Source organism: Tauraco erythrolophus, chromosome 7 (genome assembly GCF_009769465.1).
Source record: "Tauraco erythrolophus isolate bTauEry1 chromosome 7, bTauEry1.pri, whole genome shotgun sequence".
Taxonomy (NCBI): Eukaryota; Metazoa; Chordata; class Aves; order Musophagiformes; family Musophagidae; genus Tauraco; species Tauraco erythrolophus.
Genome location: NC_141471.1, coordinates 12,581,139 through 12,592,328, shown reverse-complemented (window position 1 = coordinate 12,592,328; position 11,190 = coordinate 12,581,139).

Sequence of the window (11,190 nt, the reverse complement as noted above, 5' to 3'; positions counted from 1 at the left end):
AGCAAAAGAAAGAATTATTTTTGTATCCACTTGGACTTTCTAATACTTTATGCATTTATTCCTTAATTTAATTTAATAAATTTTCTGCGTAGAAAAATGTTATTTTCTGGATTTGGCTTTCCTATTGATCTACTTTTTTGCTTATTTTCCTGTCAGTGCTGAAAGCCCATTCCTTCCACTTCTGTTCTCTTTAGAGTGTATAACCTCTGCATGTAGACATCTGCAGGAGCCATCTGGTTGAAGGGAAAGGGTCGATGGTCAAAGATTAGCAGAGGTGTATCCTTCTTACCATAAAGATCACGACAATCATAGAAGCATAGCATAGTTTGGGTATAAGGGACCTTAAAAGATCACCTAATTCCAACCCACCTGTCGTGGACAGGGACACCTGGACACCTTTCACTAGACCATCTTGTTCAAAGTCACATCTAACCTTGCCTTGAACACTTCATGGGATATGCACAGCTTCTCTGGGCAACCTGATCCAGTGTTTCACCACCCTCAGAGTAAAAAATTTCTTCCTCAGATCCTACAGAAATCTACCCTCTTTAGTTTAAATCCATTGCCCCTTGTCCTATCACTACATGCACTTGTAAAAAGGCTGTCTCCAGCTTTCCTATAGGCCCCCTTTAAGTATTGGAAGGCTGCTAGAAGGTGTCTCAGGAGCCTTCTCTTCTCTGGGCTGAACAATCCCAACTCTCTCAGCCTGTCTTCACAGTAGAAGTGTTCCAGCCCTTGGATCATCTTTGTGGCCCTCCTCTGGACCTGCTCCAACAAGTCTCTGTCTTTCGTCTGTTGGGGACCTCAGAGCTGAAGGCAGTACTGCAGATAAAGTCTCACAAGAGCAGAGTAGAGGGGCAGAATCACCTCCCTCGACCTGCTGGCCACGCTTCTTTGGATGCCGCCCAGGATACGATTTGTTTTCTGGGCTGCCAGTGCACATGGCTGGCTCATGTTGAGCTTCTCATCAACCAACATCCCCAAGTCCTTCTCCTCCGTGCTGCTCTCAATCCATCTTCTACCCAGTCTGTACTTGTTCTTGTTGAACTTTATGAGGATTGCAGAGGCCCACCTCTCCAGCCTGTCAAGGTCCCTCTGGATATCATCCCTTCTTTCCAGCGTGTCAACCACACCACACAGCTTGGTGTCATCTGCAAACTTGCTGAGGGTGCACTCAGTCCCACTGTCCATGTCTCCAACTAAGATGTTAAATAGCACTGGCCCCAGTGCTACTGACCCCTGAGGAACACCACTCATCACTGGCCTCCACTTGGACGTTGAACCGTTGACCACAACACTTTGAGTGTGACCATCCAGCCAATTCCTTATCCACCAAGTGGTCCATCCATCAAATCCATGTCTCTCGAGTTTAGAGACAAGGATGTAGTGTGGGACAGTATCAAATGCTTTGGGTAAGTCCAGGTAGACGATGTCAGTTGCTCTTCCCCTATTCATCAATGCTGTAACCTCATCATAGAAGGCCGCCAAATTTGTCAGGTAAGATTTGCCCTTAGTGAAGCCATGTTGGCTGTCAACAATCACCTAATTTTTTCCCATGTGCCTTAGCATAGTCGCCAGGAGGATCTGCCCCATGATCTTGCTGGGCACAAAGGTGAGACTGACTGGCCTGTAGTTCCCTGGGTCTTCATTTTTTCTCTTTTTAAGAATGGGGGTTATGTTTCCCCTTTCCAGTCGGTGCGAACTTCACCATACTGCCATGACTTCTGAAATATGACAGATACTGGCTTAGCAACTTCATCTGCCAGTTCCCACAGGACCTGCGGATGTATCTCATAGGATCGCATGGACTTGTTCATCTTCAGGTTCCTTAGATGGTCTCGAACTCGATTTCTCCTACAGTGGGCAGTTCTTCATTCTCACAGTCCCTGTCTTTGCCTTCTGTGACTTGGGCAGTGCAACTAGAGCACTTGCCAGTGTAGACTAAGGCAAAAAAGTCATTGAATACCTCAGTTTTCTCCATATCTCAGGTAACCAGGTCTCCTGTTTCCTTCCAGAGAGAGCCCACATTTTCCCTAGTCTTTATTTTTTCGCTGACTTACCTATAGAAGTTTTTCTTGTTGTCACAGATGTCTCTGGCCAGATTTAATTCTACCAGAGGTTTAGCTTTTCTAAAGTGATCCCTGGCTGCTCAGATAGATAATTTCTCTGTATTCCTTCCAGGCTACCTGCCCAGGCTTCCACCCTTTCTAGGTTTCCATTTTGTGTTTGGATTTTCCAGGAGCTCCTTGTTCATCCATGCAGACCTCCTGATGTTTCTGCCTGACTTCCTCTTTGTTGGGATGCACCGCTCCTGAGCTTGGAGGAAGTGATCCTTGAATATTAACCAGCTTTCCTGGGCCTCTCTTCCCTCCAGGGCTTTATCCCATCATACTCTGTCAAGAAGATCCCTGAAGAGGCCGAAGTCTGCTCTCCCGAAGTTCATAGTAGTGAGCTTGCTGTGCTCCCTCCTTGCCACCCTGAGGATCTTGAACTCCACCATTTCATGGTCACTGCAGTCAAGGCTGTCCTTGAGTTTTACATTCCCCACCAGCCCATCCTTTTTGGTAGGAACAAGGTCCAGCATAATACTTCTTCTTGTTGGTTCCTCTATTATTTGGAGAAGGAAGTCATCATCAAAGCATTCCAGGAACCTCCTGGATTACTTATGCCCTGCTGTGTTGTCCCTCCAACAGATATCGGTGTGGTCAAAGTTCCCCATGAGGACCAGGGCTCATGAATGTGAGGCGGCTCCTATCTGTCTATAGAGGGTCTCATCAGCTTGGTCTTCCTTGTCAGGTGGTCTGTAGCAGACCCCCACTATAATGTCCCCTGTCCCTACCCTCCCTTTAATCCTGACCCATAAGCTCTCAGTTGGCTCCTCATCCATCCCCATCATCTGGACAAGTAAACAATGTATCAGAAGAGGTTTGTTTAATATAGTCCTCTTTACATGAAGAATAAGACCATGAGAATGACTACAATGGGGAGCTCAAAGTTCCATGTAGGCCTGAACACTGTATTTAGGGTCTAAGTTGTTTCCATCATAAAGATCCAAGGACTCAGTCCCTTGGATGTTTTATATGTGAAAAATAGATAGCCCTGAAACTTTCTAGAAAACCTGAAACTGAGATGTTATAAATGTTTTCAGAGAAAATACATTCCACTATGTATTGCTTGTTTGGTTGTTTTCCTTAGCTATTTTACATTGTAAACCTCTATCTTGTAATGCCTGCTCAATTGTGGATCAGGATTTTCTTGTTCTTGACTATTATATGGTCATTAAACCCCATGCAAAGGGAATGTTACGCAGACTTGCATTCCACAGGCAAGGCAGTGCAGCCTGGTCCAGAATGATGGCTGGTGTTTCAGTGAGACTATCATCACGAAAGACAAAATAGAGATCTGTTGAAATATCCTGTTTGATTTTTCCTTTGTTAACACCAGCTTTGTTTTCCTGGCTATTTAACAAACACTCATTCAATGCAAGAGTCATAACCTGAAATTCTTATCCTAACGCATAGTCCATGAACCACATCTGGCCCATAAACTCTTTTTTCTGGTCCCAGAAAATGCTGTATAGCCAGTTAGACTGAGTACATTGACGCTAAGGGTACAGTAAGTGTGTGAGAAGGAAAAGCTAATGGGAGGATCTCTAGGGTCCTGGAAATGGAAAACACTCAGGCAGAAATAGGGTTTTGAAGTGGGTTTTATCTTATTCAACTTCAGCTGTGTAAAGGCAAAGCTTCTCTGTTATCTGTGGGAGGAACTGGCAATGGACAACTCTACTAAGACAAATATCCCTGAAGGTTTCTGTATCTCTCTGTTGACTACTGGGGAAGCCTGTCAACAGCCTTGGCCCAGACAAGGAGTTTTTTATGTCTAAAGCTTGGAGAAATAAGTTCTATCCATGGTCATCATAATCACTGTCACAATAATTTTTACTGTGACGAGAAGTCCTTCAGTACAGGAAAGATCATAGCAGATCAATTTTGCTGCATTTGATTAGTTGTCCTTTCTTTCGTGTTGTGCCCTATCTATAGCACAGAATAATCTCTGGAAATGTAAATCAATGTAAAACTTCAAATGCACCTCTGTGTTAAAAGAAACTGTAGCATTTCAAATTCCTTATGCTTTGTATGAGATATGATACTCATCCTTTTGAAAAGCAAACTGCTGCTGCAGGGGCACTGTACTGATTCAAGTAGAAACGTCCAGAAAAAAGAGTGGCACTAGGTAACTGAAAGGGTTAAATAGAAAATCAGACTTAAAATATTCGTGTTATTAATAACAACTGATAACATGAGTTCTTCATTTGCAAGCAAGCCCGATCTGCAATACTTATCACAGACATTCATAGTAATGTAATGACAAACTGCCACCTTCATCTAGGAGAGGAACAGTCACGAGGGGCATTAGGGATGTTTTATCTGCATGTTTTCTGGGTTTTGAATTTGAATGAAAAATTGCATTTACCCTACCTATCAGAATAAGGAAGGCAGGAACGCAAGAAGGGTCTGCATCTTCTTGAATAAATACTTCTTTCTGATAAAAAAGAGTGTGTTATAGATCAACAAATTTGAAAAATAGCAATGCCAGCTCTTCTAAATACTTATGTTAGACTTATGAAATCCTTTGTAAGAATTACAGTGTAGAAACCTGTGGATTTGCCAGGGAACAGTTTAATTACCAACAGCATCCTTTTACAGGTCCCCGTGCTTTTATTGCTATGTCAAGAAGGCAGAGGTCAGGAAAGACGATATGAAGTGTAAACTAACAGTTTACTCTCTCAGAAAACAGTGACATGTTGGAGGCCAAATCTTACTTCCTTTGCACACATTGGTCCTGGATCAATAATGTACTTCAGTAAATTCCTTGCTTTAAGCACTTGATACCTGCTTTAGGATATATGCACTCCCAGACTGAGTCCTGAGACAAATGTCCCATCAAAACCATATTAACATACATGATCTTATTGCATCCTCTACTTTCCTTAGGAGACAGGGAGCTGCTCCACACTCCAACAAGGCCTGTAATTTAGGTGACCAGAGGACCTGCACAGTGGAACGTACTGACCATACCTGTCACACAGGATAGAGACGCCCAGTTTGAGCTGTGAGGCTGCAAACAGGGTTACAGTTGGATATAAGCTGAAGGAACTTGCAAAATTGTGACCACTTGACCCTGTCCCTCACAAAAAGCATCAACTTCTGAGGGATTATGCTTTCGAAAAACTTGATAAGACTCATGCTTTTTACATATAATACAGCTTAATCTAAATTTAAGAGATTCTAAAGGAACTACTGTTTTTCCTACTGACTCCAGTAGAATCGGTCCATGTGTTATGACTGAAAAAAAAGTCTTTAAAAGCCTTGAGGCAAAGGCTGCTACTAAGCCTTCATCCCCATTTACAGGATTTATTAAAATAATATAAAAAGGAAATAATAAGAACCATCATTTTAGCAAGATGACCTTCAGAAAGGACATTTCAAAAAAGAAACTACAATTCTTTACACATAATACATAATACGTACAGTCCACAGCGATGTAACTCTGAATAGACTGCACTTAGAGCTTTCAGCATGTTGGTGAAAAGAGTGGGTACGTTAATTGCATAATTGCAGCTTTATATAATGGTATTTATGTTAGATGAATTTATAATTTACTATTACAGTATGTTGTAACGGATTAATATCCATTTATCAGCCTATGAACAGTCCTGTATCCATTACACTGAAACTCACTTAAAGGTAGACTAATCATACTAATAGAATAAATGTACTGTTCACAGGGCAGTCTTTTTATTTAAAAGAACATGTGAGGCATTAGCAAGGACAGAAAGTCCTTGAAAGAGGCATCTGCTCAATATTAACCTACAAGATGTATCTGGAGACATTCTAGGCTTCTATTGAAAGTCAAGTTTAACATAATCTTCATCAATAAGGAAAAAACAGGTAATATAACAACTGGCCCTTTGAATCACTGAGCATCAGGGGTAGCTCCTTGCAGTTTCACAGTCTAGCTGGATAATAAAGAGTGTGAATGGTCAATTAAGTTTTTAAGGATGCAGGGCATCAGTACATTTACACCAAGCCCATGCATAAACCACTGTCTAATGAATGCCTGATAGGAATATCTGAGCTTAATTAACTCTTATCCTGTTATAAATGGGAGTTTTTAGCACCTTTCATCTAGATTATCTTTATTGGTAGCAAATCGTCAGTTATCAACAATTACCTCTCCTTCTGAGCTTAAAACTTAAACAATGCAGGAAGAGTACTGAAGCAGAATACCAGGATGAAGTAGCTTAAATTTATCATCCAAAAAAATACTACCTAGCATATAGCTTTACTAGATTACTAATGATTGCACCTGATCAAGAAAAACTCATCATTTTCAAAAGCAGAATTGCACACCACATCACCCCAGAAACCATGGTGGCATGCTGTGGTTTGTGCCATGGCTCTGTCTCAATGGTACACTGCCACTGACATGTGACCACCTTGGCATCATGTAATAGGGAGATATATATGCTTCACAGATTTTTTTTTTTGGTGGTTCATTTAGAACCCATTGCTAGAGTGAAACTCATTTTGTCCTAAAATAAACATCTAAAATAGATCACGTGTATACCACCCCAGAAGTGCCTATTTATTTCCATTGACAAGAAAGATAGCCTAAGGTTAGATCTAGAATACACATTGCCAGCATTTTTATTTTTATCAAAATTAATTGGAACTTCGATGAGAGTTAGATTTCCAAACAGAGTTGATGTTTCATGTCCTGCTCTCTTTGGCTACATCTACACTTTTTTTAGTCAGGACAGCAAAGAACCAGCAATCCACAGTCCAAGTACTGTGAACCAGCTCACAGATATATTGGTGAAATTCAGGGACTGTAAGAAGTACAAGTCACACCTATAACACGTGAAGATCACAGAAAGCATCAACAGGATAATCAGGAGAACATCAATCGTCTATTTAGGATCTAGCCTCCAGCCCATTTCTGGTCTGTGCGTGATATTTACTACTGAGATGTCTTTGGTTTGCATCAGAGCAGAGCCCAGGTAAGAACAACACTTATACTTCTATTTACATTTATATATAGAAGATATTTCTATATCTTAGAAAACAAGGCTTTGATCATACCGCAGTGAAATATTAGCAGCAAATGTAGGCACTGTAAACAATAACACCGTTACTATCTAAAGGTGCCCTGAGCAACATAAAGACTTGTCACATCAGTGGCTTCTGCTTGCCGCAAGAGGTAAAATCTTTTGTATCCAGATACATAGAGACAGGGATATATTGATCAGTATATGCCTTTCTCTTTTATGAACATGTTCTGTGAGAAATTGTGTGTATGACAATCACTGCTTTTCCTTAATTATATACATATCAGACAGGCATCATCTATTGATTTTGATAACGCATGTATAGTTTTATGAACATCCCTTCTTTGTAACAGCAGTGAGGCAGAGACCACATCTCCTGGAAATTTGTGCATATAAATGGAAACATTTTTTAATTTACTTTAGATTGCACTTTTATTCTGAAGTGTAGGCCAGGGTTGTAGCACCTGAGAAAAAACAACCCTGTTAACATAAGGTGTCACATTTCTGATACCTGATTTTCTCCACTGAAAATGTACTGGTTTTTCACGATGCATCAAAATATATCGTCTCTGTAGAATGCATAAGTAAACTTTTCCACAGTAACTGTGGATAACCTGATACTACACTGAGTAACACAGAGTTGTTTCCACATCTAAATTCTATTATTAAGTAAAATTGCAGCAGCAGTTCGAAGTTCAGGCATAGGTAGGAAGCTAAGAGGAAAAAATAATAATGAAAAGGAAATATACTTTCAAAGTGCAAAAGACACAAAGCCTTGATCAAGAAAATAGTGCCTGCATGAGAGCTGTGGTAGCTGAAAGCGCTCTGCCAGAGTACCTAACGGCAATTTATACAGGCAAATAAAATTCCTGTACACACACAGAGATGTCAAATGCAAATGTAAATGTGAAGAAATTATTCAAACAGTACAATGTGACCACAAGCAAAACACTTCTGTATCTGGTCACTGTATTTTAAAAGTAAAATGACATAAATGACTGAGAGGAAGACAAACAGAACAACAGAGAGATTCAAAAATTCCTTTGGCAGCTCAAAAAGGTTAGAGAAATTGCTAGGTAGGCTTTTAAGAGAGGGAAAACTGCACAGGGTAAGAAAAAACAACTCTGCAAGAAATCAGAGTGTTTGAGCGGATAGTGCAGTTGTACCAGCAACAGAAGTAAAACCTATAGTATTAAACTGATCTGAAGTTTTCTTTTTTCTTTCAGAAGACAGAGCTTAACTCCTTCCACATCTGTCTTCTACTCTAGCTTGTGCATACACAGAACTCCTATTAGCAAAGGCAAAGATCCAGAGATTCAAAAAAAAAACCCTGTTGTGGGTTAGGCCGCTCAGGCAACCAAACCGCCCCCCCCCCAGTCGTTGACTCACCCTCACCCAGCCCCAGGGATGAGGGAGAGAGTTAAAGGATAAACGGGAAACCCGTGGGTTGAGATAAGAATAATTTAATACAGGTGATTTAATACACAGTGTAGATGCTCACCACCCCCTCGTATGCGAAGCCCGTCTCGTCCCGAAGCTGCAATCCCGGATGAACGCGAGGCCCTGAAATAGAGGGGGACAGAGAGAGATAGTACTCCTAGAATGGGAGTACTGGGAGAGAGAGGGGGGAAAAGGCAATAGAGCAAAAGCGCAGAAGTGCAAAAGAGCAAAAGCGGCGAAAGAGCCAAAGCACAAAAGCCCTTCTGTCCAGCTGTCCCTCACTTTTATACTGGGCATGACGCTGCATGATATGGAATACTAATTGGCCAGTTTGGCCCTCAATCTTAAGTTCCACCACAAATCACAAGGGGAATCATGTCCCCCTTGTCCCAACTATGCTCCCCCCTTATCCCGCCATGTTTCTGCACTCCGGCACACTGAAAAGTCCTTGGCCAACTGTGGAGGAATTCCTTTCCGAGACTGGCCATAATATTCTCTCGGGTATGGACAATCCCCTGTTTGGGCCCAGAGCACAAGGTTACCAACTAGATACTTTTGTCCTTCAAGTTATCTCAATGGCCTTAAAAGGAAACGTAGACTGATAGCCTGCCAAGATGCACGCCTCCTGGATGCCTCTCCGATGACCGCAATGAGGAGACTGAAGGGATGAGCTTATACCTGTGTTCTGCTAGCGCTGCCCTATCACTATAGCCCACGAGAGTGTGTTTACGCTAAGCAAGCCAATTGTAGTATGTAGTCGTGTTCACGCCACATTCCGCTATATAACCTGTGTGTTGTTTGTAATAAACGGAGCATGATCTTTTAACCATATTGGTGTATGTTCATGACTCTGGGCCGTCCACAGTAGGGACCTGCAACAAGTGGCGCATGAGCAGGGCCCCTGAAATCGCTTAAATGCGGAAAAAGTCGCTTAAATGCGGAAAAAATTGCTAAATGCGGATAAACTCGCTTAAATGCGGAAGTCTCCATAGCCTCGTGAATACGGTATTGGGAGCCTGTGGACGTGCAGCAGGGAAGGGCACCGGGACGAAGAGAATCGCCGGAGCCTGGAAGTTTCGCAGCGGCCGAGCGAACCCCTGCAAGGTAAGACCGCGATGGAACGGAGGCGGCAATCAAGCTGTTAACAGTATACTCTCTAAGAGAGGAGAAACGGTTAACCCTAAGGAATAGAAAGCCTCATTAAGTGGGCGAAAGCAAATGGACATTGTAAAACCTGTCCGCTACTCTTTAATGTTGACGAATGGCGTGAAGTGGGGGAACATCTCTGGGAGACCACCTTAGCGGGAGGAAAAGAGGAAAAAACAGCAAAAGAAGTGGGACAGATCGTGGCGTGTCGTAATTAACACCTTACGGGAGATCAAGCTGAGCGAAAAGTTGCTGCTGCGGCCATAGAAGCCCTGCAGCCGGATAACACCTCTGGCGAGCTGCACGAGCCGCCCCGCCACCCTCCCAGTATTGCGCAGTTCTTTGGGGTCGGACATTTACACCCAACAAAAGGCATGCGAGCTCCCCACCTGTTCTACTATCACTGAGGTGTGGGAAACAAGCGAGGGGCTGGGAGAAAACTGTGTCAGAACAAAAAACTGAGTCTAAAGAGCCTACGGGGCCCCCAGCCTGTCAGGGACAGCAGAGGAAGTTGCCCGCCGCCCCTCCAGCGCCAACTGGGCACAAAGCGGAAGTGCCAGCCCAAGGGAACTCGGGGGGTGGTGACTGTACGGCTTGTCACTCGCTGTCGTCGGGCCAAGGAAGAGCGTCCCTGCCACCCAAAACTTAACCCTGCTTTGCCCTCCTCTGGCGTGCCAGTTCTTTTGCAGCTGATGGTCCTCGGCGGGAGGGGTCGGCAGCAGTTACGGAGCGCAAGCGGCCGGAGCCGCGACAACGACAACAACGACAGCAACAGCAACAACAAGCGGGGCGGCCGGCACAGGGCGGCTGGGTCGTCGTGCCCCCCCCCCGCCCCCCCCGCCCCCCCCCCCGGCTGAGGCGAGGCAGGGCTGGACCCCGCCGCCGCCGCTTCCCCCCCCCCTCCCCCCCCCCCCCCGCCGCAGGCCGAGCCTGGAGAGCGGCCGCCTCGCCGCTGCCCGTGGCCCGAGTTTACCACGAGACAGCACATTTTAACTTAGATCGTCTCGATCGACATCGCGGGAAATAACTAATCCTCCCTTTGTTCCAGCAATTTGAACAGTTAATATCAGTATTGCAAAACCATAAACATGCATATTCCATGGTACATCTGCGAGCGCACACCACGCTTCCAAGGCCTATAGCAGAAGGGAACAGGCGAGCTGAGCCTCTCACGAGTGCAGCTCTGGTACCGAACTCGCTCATGCAGGCAAAATCTTGCATGACTGCTACCATCAGAATGCTGATGCTATTAGGTGACAATTTGGTTTAACACGACAACAAGCCCCGCTCAATCGTACAATTGTGTACTAGCTGTTAAAATATGATCATGCCACCAATGAATGGTGTTAATCCTCGTGGTTTACGCTTGCAGGAACTTTGGCATACACTTCTTATCAGACGTATGTATTTTTGTCATCATGAGGTATTGAGCATGTTACTGGTATTCCGTACAATCCTACTGAGCAACCGATCATAGACACTGCACATGGTAC